The sequence below is a fragment of the Grammomys surdaster genome, unplaced genomic scaffold, assembly GCF_004785775.1.
Source record: "Grammomys surdaster isolate TR1022 unplaced genomic scaffold, NIH_TR_1.0 136, whole genome shotgun sequence".
In the NCBI taxonomy this organism is placed as follows: Eukaryota; Metazoa; Chordata; class Mammalia; order Rodentia; family Muridae; genus Grammomys; species Grammomys surdaster.
In genome coordinates this window covers 369,587-385,160 of record NW_021604594.1, presented here as the reverse complement: position 1 = coordinate 385,160, position 15,574 = coordinate 369,587, and positions in this window count along the sequence as shown.

Sequence of the window (15,574 nt, the reverse complement as noted above, 5' to 3'; positions counted from 1 at the left end):
ATCCCTTCTTGATGTGTGTGTGTGTTTGTGTGTGTGTGTGTGTGTGTGTGCGCGCGCACGCAGTAGTGTTAAGTCCCCTCCCCATCCCCCGACTAGTTCTGGGTGAGGGTTTCCTCTCCCAACTTTCCCAGAAGACACGCAGTTTCAGAGTAGTTTCTCACTCAGCGCCCCTCCTCCTGCCCTCTCCTTCGCGATCGTTTGCGTCCCTTAAAGACTCCCTTAAAGATTTCACGTTCTCTTTGGTTCCCAGACTCTCAGGGCGGCTTGTATAGCTATGGGACCAGTGTGTATAGGACTTTGTGGGAGCAAGTGTATGTGCGCGTGCCCGCGCGCGCAGACGCTTGGACAGGTGTAGCTGAGTGCTGGCCTTTTATTCTTTTCAGGGGTCCAGGGCGGGAGTACGAGTGTGTGCTCGCTGGTTTCTGCGCTGGTGGGCCACGCGAGGGCTGTGTAAAGTTTTGCGCGCGCGACTTTGGGATGGGAGGCGAAGGGAATAAATGTTCGGGTGTGTATGTACCTTAAAGCTTTTACAAATGGGTGTAAGTTTGGGCGTGCGTGCAGATTTGTGTGTGTGTGTGTGTGTGTGCGCGCGCGCGTGTGTGTATTTACGTGATATGTCCCAAAGGGTATGATTTCTTATCCCTCGCCAGAGGGCAGAAGAGGACCCGAAAGTGGTAGCCGCTGCTGGTTCACAGAAACTTCTAACCCTCTTACAGAGGGGCCCTAGACGCCTTTATCCTGGCGGTATCAGCCAATCCCTGACCTCAGCGCCTTATTTTAAAAGCCTCAACACCTTTTGCCTTAGTCTTGGTCAGTCCAAGGTGCCTAGTATTCGGCTTTTGATAACTACTGTGCGAAGGATACTTCGGGGAGCCGCTTCGGGGACCGTCATCAAGTGGCGCGGGCGGGGTTGGGATTGTTGCAGTGGTGCGTGCGGCGGAGGGTGCCCGGGCCATCTGGACGCAGTCGGACTCTGCCTGCGACAGCGTGGAAGGATTAGGTAGCCACTCCTGCGAGTGGAGCTGAGGAACCCTTAGTCTAGGCACTGACTCCTCTTTATGCCGGTGCCTGGGTCCATCGCTGTGCACGGCATACAGTCGGCGCTTTATAAATGTTAGTCTCATTCTTCTCATTCACTCCACGCTGCTTTTTATAATCTGTCATTCTTCTCTCGTACTCACTCGACTTCTCTCATTTTCTCCCCCAACTCTTATTCATATTTTATGATCCCCATCTCTAGTCTCTTGTGCGCCGCCTTTTACTTTCTGTCTTTTTCCTCCCCAAAGATGAGTATACCTTCTGTCTTCTTTGGCTCTCTCTCTTCCCTACCCCCCCCCCCCGGGGGGGGGGGGGGGGGGGGGTGGGGGTGTGTATGAGTCCCAGCCTCCTGGCCTCTCCACGTCTTTGCATGTGTTTCCTCGCCTCTTCTTTGTCTCCACTCCCTTCCCCCTTTCATCTTGTTTCTTGGCGGGGTGGTGCTGATGGTGGCGGCTGCTCCCAGGCTCTTGCACCTCACGCTGGAGTGCCCCCTGCTGGTTCTATCTTTCGCTGCTTCCGGGGCTCTCAGTTTGGCAGCCCCTGAATTTTCTTCCCTGCTTTTCTCTTTTCCAGGTCAGGTAGAAACAGAAAGGGGCATATTTTGGTTTCCTGTCTCTGGAATAGAGCCCTGATTTTCCCTGGATTCTACCTTGTTCAGGGCCCGCGCCTGGAACGCGCACGCGCGGGGGGGTAGTTAGTGCTGGAGGGGGCGGCAGGGAGGGAGTGTTGGGGGTAGCAGGGTGGGATTTGGCGTCCTTCCCCGGAATGAGCCGCGGCACAATCTGTCGCTGGGTTTGTTTGCCGAGCTGCCTCCGGAGCGCAATGGGGCTGGCTCCCGGGGAGCGAAATATCACAAGATGCGGAGACAGACGCTGAGGGGCGGGTGGGCGGCGGGCTGACTCAGGTGTGCTTCATCGACTCCCTGGGCCTCAGCTTTTCTGAGAGGGGTGGGAGGGGAGGGACACTGGCCCCCGGCGCAGGCAGGCAACCAAAGCTTGGACGGGAGCCCCATCCTGGGATGAGCTGTATGGGGAAGAGGGTCCTTAGCTCCAGGCCTCTCCATCAGCCCGAGTTGGGATTCCCTAGACAGCCACAAGCTCTCTAAGCCACCGCCGTGTACAGGTGTTCGGGTTTCCCATGGTTATCTGTTGACTCACCACTCCTTCCTCTAGATTGCCAGCGTTTTGAGGGCAGGAAATGCTTCTCGTACAGTGTGTCCAACAGGTGCTGAGCAAGGCTGTTGGACCGCTGGCTGGTGGGTGGGCGGGTGGCTAGTAGCGGTTTCCCAGAATCCTACTGTGCATTTGGATTTCCCTGTGGGCTATTCCCACCTCTTGTTTCTCCAGATATTTACATTTGGAGTCCCCTCTCCTTGCACTCTCTGACAACTCTCTCTGGATTTGAGCACCCGCTTTCTCTAAGTACTCCTGCCCATTCACTCTCTCCCTTACGCCTCCTTTACTCATTTGTACATAGAGAATGCAGCACTCATGAGGCTTCATAAAGTCTCCAGCTCCCAAGGCAAGCTGGCCTCATTGCTGTTTCGAGGTCATCGTGGTATTTTTGATACGGGCTGACCCACTAGAAGCAGACCCCGTGATGTTTTTTTTTTTCCAGTGAAATGTTTGGAGATCCCAAGAAGTAGACTGAAGGCACAGTGTAATTGGGAACTGGTCATGTAGGCCCATCTCTGCCTAGACAGTTGGCCGAGCTCCGGGTACTTCTTGGCCACAGAGCTGGCTCGCCCTCTGGTGGCTATGTGTGGATCTGCAGTCCCAGAGGAAGCCAAAGATCTCTAGAAAGGGGTTGATGAATATAGACTATTTCCCCTCCACCTCCAACCCCCTCCCAAGCAAGCCAGTGTCTGGAGAAAATTAGGCTTCTAGACGGACTCACAGAGTTGGCATATTAGCATAAATTGGCACAAGATGTCCTCCATGAGTATTCTCATTGTGTCACTGGGGCCCCTAATCTCTCTGGTGGTCCCATTTAGTGAGTTGACAGAGCCTCCCCATCCCCTCCTAAACGCCTCCTGTTTGGCACCTTCAACGTTAAAACACTGCTTAGTAAGTGTCTATTTTGAGACTGCTCAGTGGTCACAAACACAGAGACCCTGTCTGGTGCATGCCTCTCTCTCCACAGTTCTCTAGTTAAACAGTCGGCCTTTGCCAAGTGGCCGAGCTTTCCTAAGCCTCCTGGCTTCTCAAGTAGAAAATGGGAGAGGAAAAATTTTGGTTTCCAGATCATAGAGCTGTTTGAGGATTAAATGAGATAAAGCACGAAAAAAAAATCTAACAGAGTCTCTGACCCCATGCTCAATAATGGTGTCATTACTTGTGCTTGTAGCCTAGAGTGATCCGGAGACTAGACTCTGCAGTTGATGGGTAAAAAGCAGAGTTAGAACCCAAGTTCATCAGGAGCAAAGGGTACTGCTAGGTTGTGAGTCCTTAGTCATGATGGCCTCCCTGAACTTGACATTGCTACCGTTCTCAGCACATGCCAAGGTTGCCCAGTGTCATGGCAGGATTCCCAATCTGAACCAGAAGTTCCAGCTTCATTCCTGCCTGTAAGTGTAAGCCGGGATGGCCTCTCAGGGTTTCAGTTTCCCCACTGTTGAAATGAACATCATGGAGTTGGGGTTTCTGAGAGCCTGGCTTTCTGGCGTTCCTGGTTCTCTGGGACGTCTGGGATGGAAGCTACTGAACCTGGGGTCCATCAGCCAGGGTCCACATTGCTCTCCCCTTTCCGGGTCTGGGCGGTGGGTGGTGCATCGGCTCAATAGATGATCAAGGTTTGTATGTAGGGATTCTGCAGAAGCTCATTTAGGGTTCTTAGCTCTCCTGATATCGACTACACAGGGATGGTGGGTGTTCCCCTGAATGACTCTGAACTGGCCCATGACCACACACACTGCATCATCTTTAAGATGCACTTGCAGCCTCTCCTTGAGGATCAAGCCCTGTCCTACTAGTCGGGGGGGGGGGGGACAGGACACCAAAACAAACCTTTCTAAATTGAGGAAGAAAAAAAAACCCTCTCAAACTATATTAGTTTAAAGGTCAAGTTTGGGAACTGGAGAGGAGATTTGGAGGTTAAAGCATTTGTTCTTGCAGAGGACCAGGGTTGGGTTCCCAGCATCCACGCGGTGGCTAACAACCATCAGTGACTCTAGTTCCAGAAGAATCAATTCATGTTACTTATGGCACTTACTGTGTGTCATTACTTATTTCAGGCCACCAACTTCTGAGCATTGATGGCTTAGAGAAACTCTGTGATGGAGGTTTGTTTGTAGTCCTTTTAGCAGACAGAAATACAAACTGGAAGAAACCGGAGTCATCTTGTACTTGTGTCAGAAAAGTCTTGCCTCAAGTTCCATACTTCCCAGTCTTTCTCCAGGCAATATCCATTCATGAGATAAGAATTACCCAAGGCCTTGGCAGTTTGCCCTCCTACAGCCTGTATCCTCATTGTGGTGCTAGGGACTACAGAGTTCTTTTCTCAAGTGGCCCAACTCTCCTTTGAGGACACTCATTAGCCTTTTCTCCAACCCACCTTTCTGTTACTTATGTTCCCATAACAGAAGCATGGCTGGAGGTGTGTGTGTGGCTACATTAGAAAGAATGCTCATGGACCATAGATCTACAGACATGGTGTTTATGTGCTTGTCCCTGAGGACTCTTGTTTAGGGGTAGATATGGTTGAGAAGAGACTCGGGCATGGTATATTTCTGTATAGAACCTTGTGGAATCAATCTATTCTAAATTTGAATCCAGATTTCCAGTATCAGGTTTCTTTGTAGAATGTGGGGATGGTGCCCGTGGCTCCGGAAGCAAAGGGTTACTTTGAGCGGCGAGTCTTGCCTGCTTTGACTGCTGTGCAAGGAGAGAACTCCCAACCCATGTTGATAGTATTTCTATTTGCCCTTGCACCCCAGCTCTGTACATTTTAGGTTCAGCTATGCCAAGAAGTCACAGGACTTCATCAAAAAGGCACATGACTGAGCAATGTCAGTACATACTAACCTCTCTTTCTTTCCTGAAGCCACATGCAGTGCTGAGCCTTAGTCAAGATTTGGCTTCCTGGAAGCGGATTAATTCAAAAGTTGGGTTCTGCTGCATTGACTGGAGTCCCTCTTGGATGAAGGCCTCCTGCCTCCTTAGACCATGAACTTGTTGACTTGCCTAGTTCAGAGTTCACATTTTCTCTCATTCCTCTTATTTCATGCATGCAGAAGTGAGCCCTGTCCATGTCCCTGGCATTCCCATGGCACATATACCTTCTGCTGGGGTCCAGGTCATGCTGGTATCTATCGGGGGGGGGGGGATGAACAATTAAATTGGAGGTGGAGCATTGCTTGGAAGTCCTGCTTGTGGTGTTTGTTAAATGGGTTGCCTTGGAGAGTTTTAGTCTGGGGACCACATTAGAGAGCAAACAAAACAAACAAAACCAAAACAAACCAAAACCCAGTGAGTCCAACATCTGTATTGCTGTAGCCACATGTTTTTCTGTTACCTTTTTGAAGACATCACATAAGGCTGGGCGTTTTGGCATCTCTGGGATCCGTTTTGGGAAAGACTTTCTTTAGTTATGTAGTGAGCAGATAGAGCAGAATAATTCTTTTCCCCTGGGTTCCACTGGATTTTCAAGGGAGGGCAAGTTCATGGGAGAGGGGGAAATTGTTGGATAAGGGTGAAGAGAAGAGCCACAAGCCTGAGAGGAGGGACATAAGACCCCTACTGACTGGGGTCTGCAGTCACCACCTAGTCCAGGCCCCTGTCACAATATCCTGCTGACAGATATCTCTGCCTCTCAGTCCATTTTCCTCAATTAATCTGAGAATTAATCTTCCTAAGGTGTAGCCTTGCTCATGCATCATTCTGCTCTAAAAAACCTCAGTGGCCAAATCTGGCAAGCAAAGGATTCCTATCTGTTGACTCTGAGCCACTCACTGGAATCTAGCACATGAATCAAAAGACTTCACTAGACAAAGAGGTGAGGGATGTGGCCGGCTGCTTCACCCAGTTGGATAGGAAGAGAGCAAACAGATACTTGGAAAATAGTTCAAACTGTTTGTGATCAAAGAGATGGAAATGAAAGCTGAATCAGGGTAGCATTTCAGACTGATTAAATTAGCAGAATTTAACAGACATCATCATCCTGCGCTGGCAAGGCTGGGTAAAATCTGTGCTGGCGAGTCTTCGGAAGCAGTGTGCAAGTCTGCAAAACAACCAAGTGAATACACAACAAGAAAGAGCCTTGAGAGGATTGTTATCTTTTGACCCACTAAGCCTGCTTCTGGGAATTGGTCTAAAGAACAGAATTCAGTAGGTGAAAAAAGCCCCCAGGCATGCCACTGGAATCTCTCTTTCATTTCTCCAAGCAGTGAGGTGGTTAAGAAAACCATGGTTGCTCTAATCAATGCAGGACTATACAGCCACAAAAATGGTAATAATCAAGGATATGCAGAAACATGGAAACTGTTTATAACGTGTTTGTTGATAAAGGGCAGGACACAAAATTTGCATGAATACTGATTGCAGGCATGCAAAATAAGTACTCATTTACAAAGTCAAGAGGAGAATATGCAAAAACAGAAATTGGCGAAGGTTGGGAGAGTGATGGGTGATTTTTCTTTTTTTGCTTAACCGTCTTCTTTGTTAATAATGTTGAAATTTATTTCCATAACGGAATAGGTTCTATAACAACAAAATCTTACATGGTCCATGAAGTTAAACACATTAGCTTACACTCACTGTAATCACAATTGTTACACTTACCAGGCACTTCATACATTCCAAGAAGTGAATGAATGCCTTTGTGCATGTGACTTCATCTTTGCAGGCATCCTGTGACATAAAGATATCACACCCATTTTATAGATTAGGAATCTGTGTTCTGGCGTGGCTAGCCCACCTGTTCAGCCAAAGAGTGGGAGCTTTAATTCTAGTCTGTTTGATTCACAGAACTCATGTTGAATTCTAAACTTGTCATTGTATATTAGTGTTTGAGGAACTCCAGCCACTAATGTATTGCCACCATGATTTTGAGGATACCTGTGGTTCAGATAGCATGTAACACGAATCACTTAGTTTTAAAATCTCAATCAAATCACTTTCAAAACATTTAAATTTTTCATTAACATTTTATTTATAAAGCTATTCATTATCTACTCACTTGCTTGCTTATTTATTTATTTATTTTTATTTTATGTCTATAAGTGTTTGCCTTCGCACCTGGGTGTTAGATAACTTGGAACTGAAGTTATAGATGGCTGTGAGTCACCATGTGGGTGCTGGGAACTGAAGTTGAGTCCTCTGGAAGAGCAACAAGTGCTCTTAACTGTCATCTCTCTAGCCTTCCCATTGCCTGCCTATCTATCTATCTATCCATCTATCTATCTATCATCTATCTACCTATTTTTGTTGTGTGTGATATACGTGTACATGTTCATGTGTGGACACATTGCATGTAGAGGCCAGAGATCAATGTTGTATGTCTTCCTCATTTACTCTTCATCTTAAAAAGTTATTTATATATGTGCATGTGTGTGTGTGTGTGTGTGTGTGTGCATGTGTGTCTGAGCACAGGTGTGTGAGTGCCCACAGAAGTCAGAAAAGGGCCTTACAGACTGTACCATCAGATACTCTGGAACTGGAGTTGCAGGCAGCAGTAGTGAGCTGCCTGATGTGGGTCCTTGGCACCAAACTCTGGTCCTTTGGGAAAGCAATGAGAGAAGGGCTGAGCCATCTCTCCAGCCTCTCCACCTGATTTGTTTTTTGTTTTTTGTTTTGTTTTGTTTTTTGTTTTGAGGAACTGTGGGATCATTTCTTAAGTGGGTTGGTTGTATTTTTGACTGCACAATAGAATATCAACATTTACAGTGTTTTAAGAAACAATGATCTTAGCCGGGCAGTGGTGTGGCACGCCTTTAATCCTGGCACTTGGGAGACAGAGGCAGGTGGATTTCTGAGTTCAAAACTTGCCTGGTCTTCAGAGTGAGTTTCAGGACAGCCTGGGCTACACAGAGAAACCCTGTCTCAAAAAAAAAAAAAATCAATGCTCAATGATCTTATGTATCTTTCTCTGGGTAAAGTCTGACTTTGTCACACAGTGAGTCTCTCATTCCAGCATCACATCTTCCACACTCCCTTCTCTCTTCCACTTCCAGGGCTTGAATCAGCCCCTGCTGATTTCAGCCTGAGCTTTCCTGGCCCCCCTTACAAGATGCACTCAGAACTGCACCTTCCAGCTCAGGGACAACACTTCCTCAGGTCTTACCTAGGTTAAATCTAAATCAAAGTCATTCATAGAGGACACTTGGGTTCAGATACCTGCTGTAGTACCACTGCCTGGGACTTTGTACACCTTCTGTCTGCCAGTGTGAGAGTAAAAATTAAAACAACTCAGCAGAGACCACCAACAACTTGCTGAGAATAGCCATAATAAAAATATCAAGCCCCTCTAGGGACAAGGTGACCAAAAATGTAGAAACAACCAAAGACATATCTTGACCAGTCTAAACATGCCCAAGTGAGTAATGGGCCACCTGGTGTTTATCCTAGAAGGTCTGAGGCTTCAAGGTCAAAAATAGTGGGCCATCCAGCCTGTCAAAATGATTGCTTACGCAAAAGAGCTGATGTTTGAAATATCCAATTATATGTAACCGCATCAGAATTTCCCGCTTACCCCTTCCCCCCCTACACTGTTCCCTACAAAAGCCCCAAACTTTCTGGGGTCTTCGTGGATTCTCTCCCCTGCGTGGGATGAGTTTCAATCCAAGGGCCCTCATTAGTAAACTGCCTTTTGCCATTTGCATCAAGTCAGTCTCTCGTGTCTCCTTGGGTGCGCGCTGATCGGGACTTGAGTCTGGGGTCCTCTTCGGGGGTCCTTACACCAGCTCTTTAAATGATCAGCTGTGTTTGTTTGTTTGTTTTTCAAGACAAGGTTTCTTTGTGTAGCCTTGGCTGTCCTGGAACTAGCTCTGTAGACCACGCTGGCCTTTAATTCACAGAGATCCACCTACTTTTGCCTTTCCAGAGCTGAGATTAAAGACATGGACGACCCACCACCCAGCTCAGATTCGGTTTTTAAAAGATTTATGCTTTATACCTTAGGAATATGAGGCCTGCCACGAGCTAAGGATTTGCTTAAATCAAACAGAACAGGTATTCAAAGCCTTGCCAGTGATACTAACCCTGGAGAGGTGGAGGCAAAAGGATCAGAAGTTCAAGGACATCCTTGACTACACAGTGAATTCCAGGGAAGCTGGGAGGCCACTCAAGACCTTGTTTAAAAACAAAACAAAACAAACAAAATGCCAAGATTCCAGTCTGGCATCACTGGGTTCCCAAGAGCCATCAGTCCACTGCTCTGCATCTGAGTCTTATTCATGATAAAGATATCTAACAGGCCAGCAGCTCCTTTCTGTGTATCCTTAAAAGTTGATCTATGAGTTGCTTGCCTCCCCAGAATGAGGAGAAAAGAAGCACGCTCATCTATCATGGGTACGGGTGTTAATTGGTATGGCTGCTTTGAAGGTCAGTTTGATAAATGGCTATTAACTTTAAGATGTACATAGTCTTTGATCTAGAAATTCACATTTTAGGAAGTGATCCTGCAATTATTCTTGAAGTGTGCACGTGGACATCTGTAGACTGAGAGCAATGCAGCCTTGTTTGTAGTTGCTTAATTATATAGTCAAACAACCTAGTGTCACCAGTGAGGCATTAGGGACTCAAAGTCTACTCCATATATAAATAGCTCAAAACTGTCATTGAATTTAATACAATAAAAAGAAGAATGAGGGTCTATATGTTCTTTTATGGAACAGAATTGAATATACTAATTTGTGGCTGGAGAGAGGACTCACTGGTTAAGAAAGCATATTGTTCTTCCAGGGAACCCGTCTTCAGTCTCCACACCCACACTGGGAAGCTTGCAACTGCATGTAACTCCAATTCCAGTGGATCCAAATCCTCTTCTAACTCCCACAAGGCACTCTTGCACACACACACACTCATGCTTTAAAATAAACGTTTAAGAAACCATATCAAGGGCTGGAGAGATGGCTCAGCCATTAAAGGCTAGGCTCACAACCAAAAATATAAGAAACCATATCAAGTTAATGGTCGGGGAGATGGCTGAGTTGGTAAAGTGCTTGCTCTGTAAGCACAAGGACCTAAGTTGATCCCCAGAAAAACAGAGAGAAAAAGCTAGCACAGTGGAACACAGTTCTTATCCCAAATCTAGGTGGATATCTTGAACTCTCTGGCAGGCCAGCAGAGCCTACTTGGTGAGCTCCAGGCCAATGAGAGACTCCGTATCTAAACACAAGGTGGAGATCTCCTGAGAGACAACATCATATCCTCTGGCCTCTGTGTAGATGCACACACATGTGCAAAGGTATCCCTCATGTGCAGTGACACAGGAGCAGGCATATACACACAGAGACACAGACACACCAAAAAAAAAAAAAGTTAAAGATACTATTAAGAAAATAATCTACAACAGTTTAACAGTATGTTACCACCTGGGTGAAAAACACTGGGATGAAATATTGATACAATTATACATACATTGTATCATTATATGCAGAGACTGTCTCTGGATGTCTCTGAGGAAACAGTAACAAAAGCTGGCCAGCATTATGAATTGGGCTGGAAGGCTGGGCTGGGAGGGCAGGGACTGGTCCTGACACTAGGTTTGCACAGCTGACTACTGAAATCTCTGGCTCATTGGGTGGGTTTGGGGATGTGATATGAGCAACAATAATCATGGAGAATCTAACTCCTTCAACATCATGTTGCACCTGCACTGGATGCTCTTGATAGTGTCATGATAGCTGAGAGTTAGCCTCTGTCTCTCTCTCTCTCTCTTTTTCAAGAGGGATGTGGAAGATCAAACTTAGGGCCTCACATATATTATCCGTGTGTTCTATCTCCAAGCTATGACCTCTGCCCTGGACTTATGTTTTACTGTATAACCTTTTGTACTTAAAAAAAAAAAGCCCTGGTGCATGTATTATCTCTTTAATAATTTAGCATTTAAAATTAAAAACAGAAGAAATTCTTGCTTGAGCCATCCGCATAAGAATGGGGACTCTCCATGCTGCAGGGGGAGCCTTAGTACATGTGAACTATTGGCGTGTTGGGGCCTAAACCCCACTTCTATAGCACTTCAGGACCTAGATTCCTCTCTGCTGTGTCCTTTTCTTTTTCTGAGAAGTAGTTGGCCATGGCTCCAGAGGTGGAGACATGAGGATTGATCAGCTCAATGGTTTAATGATACTGTCAAGATTGAAGTTCTGTCTACAGTGTGTCTTCATCCTAAACCAGGTTGGTTCTGTCTTGATTATAAGTTGACTTCTAGGACAGCCAAGACTACATTGACAAGTGACCTGAGTTAGTCAGGCTTTTTGTAGCCATGACAAAAATACCAGAGAAAACAAATGAGAACGAGTTTATTTTGTCTTATGTTTCCTGGATGTTACAGTCCAATGGCTGGCTGTATTGCTTTTGGGGGTCTTGGTAAGGTAGAACATTTGATAGAGGGTAGCAGAGCTGTTCATCTTGTAATAGTCAGGTGGCTGAGAAGAAGCAGGCGGGAGTGGGCAAGATATAGCCCCCAAGGATCCCTATACCAGGGACTTCCTTCCTCTAGTGCAGTCCTACATCTTAAAGTTTCTATCCCCTTACAAAAACAGCACCACCAGCTGCAGATCAACCCTTCAACACATGATCCTGGAGGACATTTAATATTCTAACCAATATAACCCTGCCACAGAATGAAGACACTTCCTTCTTCTGTCTAGGATAACTTGAGTCAAAATCCATCAGAGCTGGCCTCTGGAAAATGTATAGTGCGATTGCTTTTGTCAGGGCTCTTGAAACTGTCTCTTGGAAAGGACTATGTTATTAGCACGATTGTGTTGGACTCATCAAGGCAGCCTTTCCAATGGGATTGAACCACAAACAACATGGCTGCCACAGTGGAGAGGGAGAAGAGTTTGTGGAACAATAAAGGGCAAATACAATGTTTACCTTACTCCCTAGGTTAGGCCCTAGCATCTTGCCTGGACATAAAACAAAGAGAGAGAATATTCATACATTTAAAACATTGATTTGTTTAATTATTTTTTTTCTTTGTTTCTTTCTTTCAAGCCCTGAATATAAATCCTTTCTCCCTTAAGTTGCTTTATCAGGGAATTTGTCACAGTGACAAGAAAAATAACTACACAACACTTTAACCTCCGATAACTTTTTTAGTTATTTATTCTTTTTTTTTTTCTTGGTTTTCCGAGATAAGGTTTCTCTGTGTAGCCCTGGCTGTCCTGGAACTCACTCTGTAGACCAGGCTGGCCTCGAACTCAGAAATCCTCCTGCCTCTGCCTCCCAAGTGCTGGGATTAAAGGTGTGTGCCACCACTGCCTGGCTTATTTATTTATTCTTTAGGTTTATTATTTACTGTGTGGTTTATTCTAATTGAGTATAAAGAGGAATTTGAGGGTTTTTTTTTTAAACATAATCTTTTAGTGGTTGGGTGGTGGTGGCACATGCCTTTAATCCCAGTACTCATAAAGCAGAGGCCAGCCTACTCTACAGAGCAAGTTCCAGGACAGCCAGGGCTGTTATACAGAAAAATGCTGCTTCAAAATATCCAAAAACCATTTTTTTTTAATTATGGAACTCTGGCTTGCCTTGCGCTCACATAGATCTGCCTGCCTCTGTCCACCAAGTGCTGGAATTAAGTGTCTCCCACTATGCCCGTCTGATGCTGCTATTCCACCCACAGCATTTGAAGTGGTCCTTGGCATATAGCAATCATTCAAAAGTTCTTTTAGCAAATGACTAAAGGACCCTTCCCATATTGGGTTTGTTTACAGGAATGTGCCATAAAGAGAGAACTGAGAAATCAAGCAGCCCCAAACACAAATATGTAGCTAGCGTATAGAAAGGTCTATGGTGAACTAGTAGAGGCCATAGAGAGTGCCTGCTATTCTGTGTGGGTCAATGTGACAGCCATCTTGTTGGAGCTATTTGTCCACATTCTCCTAAACTCATTTGCTTTGGACCTCTTTGTTGGTAGCCAGCTTCATCTAAAACTTGTAGATTTGGTTCAAGACCCTTTGACTCTTAAAGCCTGATCCTGTGTAGGAAGGGAAGACACTGTAGTAAGTCCAGATTCTAACGATAGAGGATGATAAATCAGGCCTGCATAAACTGCACCCTGTATAGCTCTGGCTGTTCCAGCAGGAGGAAGCCCAGTGAACAGGGTGGAGCCTTCAGGAAGCCTATTACCTTTCTTCCTCAGGACAGTTCCTCTGATTGAGCTGCTGTCTGGCTTTGGGAGGTGAAAGAGAGGTTGTTGCTAGGTGTCACTGTGAGCCAGGTAAGACTTGGCCTTAACTGGCTTGGCTGGAACAGAGTGTCAGCAGTAGGCTTTGACCCCGCCCCTCTTGCCTGCTTGGGTTCTGTACCCGAGCCTCCTCATCACGTAACTAAGCAACAGCCCCCTTTAAATGTCACTTCTTCTGGAGTGAGATACCTATTACATGTAGGCAAATGATGTTTCTTGTGTCCCAGGGAAAGTGTCTGTACATGCAGCACTCCATGGCTCAGCTGAAAGAAAGGGTCAGGTCAGACCAGACTCTGCCCTGAGTTCTTCAGATAGGTGGGGTGATGAGGAGGGAATGTGGACATGCTTTGTTTTGTAAATTGCAGGGATTTGTAAATGAGAGAGACAGAGAAAAATAGAGAGAGAGAGACAGAGAGAGAACCACCTTCCAGAGAGGAAACAGTAACCTGAATCTCTGAAGGGTAGAGATTGAGGTTCTGCAAGAGATACAGCAAAGAAGAGAAAGAGTGGGGCCTTGAGCTTGCACTGATGCTATCCCCACATGAGCATTCATGATTATTTTTCTTCTTAATGCACCACACAAACACACACACAGCAATAATACTAAATATTTTTTATAAATTTTATTACATTTATTTGTGTGTGTGTGTGCACACACACTTATCATGGGTTACAGAAGGAACCAGGTCATCAGGCGTGTACAGCATGTATTTTTTTTTAAAGATTTACTTTATATATATGAGTACACTATAACTGTCTTCAGACACACCAGAAGAGGGCATTGGCTCCCATTTCAGATGGTTGTGAGCCACCATGTGTTGATTGGAATTGAACTCAGGGCCTCTGAAAAAGCAGCCAGTGCTCTTAACCACTGAGCCATCTCTCCAGCCCCAGCATGTACTTTTAACCAATAAGCTGCCTTACTGTTACCATTTATACTGAAAACAGAATGAAAGGGGGTCTGGGATGTGGCTCAGTTGGTGGAGTATCTAGCCTACACCTAAGTCCTAGGTTCAATCCCCAGACGTTAGCAGCACTTAGGTAGTAGAGGAAGGAGGATCAAGCTAAGGTCAGTCTCAGCTACATAGTGAGTTCAGAGTGAATTCCAGGGGACCAAAAAAAGGAAGGAAGGAGAGAAGAAAGGAGAAAGGAAAGAAAAAAAGGAAGGAAGAATACATATTTTGAAACACTGGGCCATCTGAGTGTAGGTCTTGCCTGATCATCCCCAGTTCTTTCTGGAGAAGCTCCTCCCTACAGAGGGAGACTCTCCAGCACCAGTAAGATCTAGCCACTAAGACAGAGCAGTGGTTCTGGGTACCAGCTGAGTTTAGTCTGTCTGCAGCAGGAGAGGGGTCAGAGTGGTGGAGGAAAGTGTGAGGAGAATAAAGAAGCTTCAGTTCCTGGCAGCTCCCAGGGGGATGGTCCACAAGAGCAGGAAACCATTAATCTGCCTGGCATGTTATAACCAGAAGTGGTTTTGGAGATTAATACACTGTATGTGTTACTCAGAAGGGACATCTTGTTTGATGAAGTTCTATGTGATGAGTACCTTGCTTGTACAAGAATTTCTTTTTTTTCAAGGGATTAGTTGGACAAGGGATGACCTCGTAACCACAAGGACTCCAAGTTCCATCCCCAGAAACCACATGAGAGAAAAAGAAAGGAAGAAGAAAAAGGAAAAGAAAGTTAGGTATGATGGTTGTAATCCCAGCAGAGGGGAGGCGGAGACAGTGGATTCCTGGAACTAACTGAACAGCCAGTCTAGCCTAATGAGAGACGCTGTCCTAAACGAAGGTGAGTGGGGTTGGGGAGATGGTTCAGCAGGTAAGGGTCCTTGCCATCAGGCCTCTGACTTCTATGTATACATCATTATGGCACATGTCTACACACACATACACACACACACACGACGACTGGAGGGATAGTTCGGCAGTTATAAGTTCAATTCCTAGCACCTACATGGCAGTTGACTGTTTCAACCTCCACTTCTGGTTTCTATAGGGACTGAGAACACAATACATAGAGATACATGTAGTCAAAACACCCATACACATAAAATAAAGACAAATCTTAAAAAATAAAAAAGGTTTTCTTTCTAATTATGTGTGTGAGTGTGTGCATGTGAGTGTACTTCCTTCCTTCCTTCCTTCCTTCCTTCCTTCCTTCCTTCCTTCCTCGCTCC